Below are 2,517 nucleotides of genomic sequence, written 5' to 3'. Positions count from 1 at the left end.
GCGGTACAAATCGACTTGTGTGCCTCTTTTTCTCTTTGGGTTTTCTGTGTGTTTTTTTAAATTTTTAAATCCACAGCAAGTGTCTCTCTCTCTCTCTCTCTGTCTGTCTCTCTGTCACACACACACACACACACACACACACACACACACACACGCACACACACACGCTCAATGGAGTATAAAATAAAGACCGGGGCAGTTCTCTCACTGGAGTCTCTTAGAGTGGAGGCTGCCCTTGCTAGCAAGAAGTTCTGTGTGTTTCTCTTCTCTGAGTCTTTACTGAAGAAGTGTTTTATAACATTTTCCTTAACAACTGACATGTGTTTTTTGTGTAAAAGAGAGAGAGACACACACACACACACACACACACACACACACACACACACTCACACTCAGCGGCTCAGAGATGAGGGAAAAACAACAGAAATCAGGATAGATTTTAATGTCAGGAGATGCCCTGTGATGCTGGGGCCATTGTGTAAGATTGGAATGTGTACCAGTGGCTGGTGGGTGGTCCTTGAAGGTCCCGGGAGGAGGCGGCGAGGAGGCAGCGGGTGGCTGGGCTTGAGCTGTGGATCAGGGACGTCATTAATTCTGCCTGGTGCTGCGTGTGCCCTGTGCAGCTTGGATGTCTGCCGCTGACGCTCTGTGGTTCCTGTTCCTGTCATAAAAGGCCCTGTACAAGGGGAGAAGAAATGCATCATTGGTTACCAAAATAAAACAGTGTCTTTCTGCCTGTGTCATTCTGTTTGGTTTCTTTGAGCGTTTGTTTCTTAAATACACAGCAAGTGTCACTCTCTCTCTCTCTCTCTCTCTCTCTGTCTGTCACACACAAACACACACACACACACACACACACACACACACACACACACACACACACACACACACACACACACACACACTGTGAGGTTTGCAGTGCAAAATTTGAATTTTAGTGCATGGTGATTTGTCTCCCTCCAGTGGCCCACGGCAGGTATGATGAGGCTTAAATGATAGGGTTAGGTTATGGGGAAAAAGCCAGGAGAGGATGGGACAAAAGTGGAATAACTGAAAAAGTAAGAGGTGTAGAGGGCTGATGTTGGTGTCTAGGTGGGGGTTTTGGTGGGTGCCGGACGCTGTGGCGAAGAGGCCACGCCGATGGCTTCTTCGGTTCTGGAGATATGGCGAATCGGACCAAAAAGGATGGGACAAAAGGGTCCCAGTCGGAGAAAGGAAGGTGCAGAGGGCCTGGTTCCACTGGCATTGCGTTGCCCGTGTGCGGGCGCATCCGCAGGTGCCCAACATGGCATGGTTCAGAGTACCTTTGCAGGAGGCTTAGGGATAGGTTAGGGGGTAATAGCCAGAATTTGACGGAATAAAATGGAATAACTGGGAAAGTAAGTGTCGTAGAGGGATGAAAGTTGTGTCTACGGGGGGGGTTTCGGGGTGCTCCGGACACCCTGGTGAAGACCCCATGTCGATAGCACCAACGGTTCTGGACTTGGTGTAAATGGGTCCAAATTTGACGGAATAAAAAGGTCAAAGTGGCAGATAGGAGCGTCCGATCGGGCCGATTCCACCACCACTGTACTCAGCAGGCCCTGCCGGGTCGTTAGACACGCAGCATGGCAGGGATCGGTGACATAACATGTAGCAGTTTCCCTTCACAGAAGCGTCTGCAGCAGGTGGGTGGAGGAGGAGGCAGCAGAACCAGGCCTTTGGAGCACTGTGTCATCTCCTGGTCCTGATGCTTTGAATCTCCCTCTCTGTCTGTCTGTCTGTCTGTCACACACACACACACACACACACACACAGAAGCTGGTCAAGTGCTGTGCAACTGGGATTGCACCTGTCGTCCACAGGAGGGCGCCTAGCTGGGAAGTCCAGTACATTCCATATTAAAGTTGTTGCAAGTGCATTTTTTGTGTAAAAGACAGACAGACAGACACACACACACACACACACACACACACACACACACACACACACACACACTGTAAGGTCTGAAGTGCAAAATTTGAATTACATTCCTTTGTATCTCTCCCTCTCTCTCTCTCTCTCTCTCTCTCTCTGTCTCTCTCTCTCTCTCTCTCTCTCTGTCAACACACACACACACACACACACACACTGTAAGGTCTGAAGTGCAAAATTTGAATTACATTCCTTTGTATCTCTCCCTCTCTGTCTCTCTCTCTCTCTGTCTCTCTCTCTCTCTGTCAACACACACACACACACACACACACACACACACACACACACACACACACACACACACACACACACACCAAAGCACACAGACAGAAGCTGGTCACAACTGCTGTGCAACTGGGATTGAACCAGGGGGGCTCCCTCTGCTGGCTCAATGCGGTACAAAGTGTCTGAAGGAGTTATACCGGCGAAAATAACATCTTTCAATTCCATGTTTGGTCCACAGGAGGGCGCCTAGCTGGGAAGTCCTGTACATTCCATATTAAAGTTGTTGCAAGTGCATTTTTTGTGTAAAAGACAGACACACACACACACACACACACACAC

The sequence above is a fragment of the Rhamphochromis longiceps genome, unplaced genomic scaffold (assembly GCF_057381845.1).
Source record: "Rhamphochromis longiceps isolate RC_006_pf unplaced genomic scaffold, R_longiceps_female_GT1.1 unmapped_scaffold_5, whole genome shotgun sequence".
NCBI lineage: Eukaryota > Metazoa > Chordata > Actinopteri > Cichliformes > Cichlidae > Rhamphochromis > Rhamphochromis longiceps.
The sequence above is the reverse complement of the archived record's forward strand: the minus strand, read 5'-3'. Positions refer to the sequence as shown.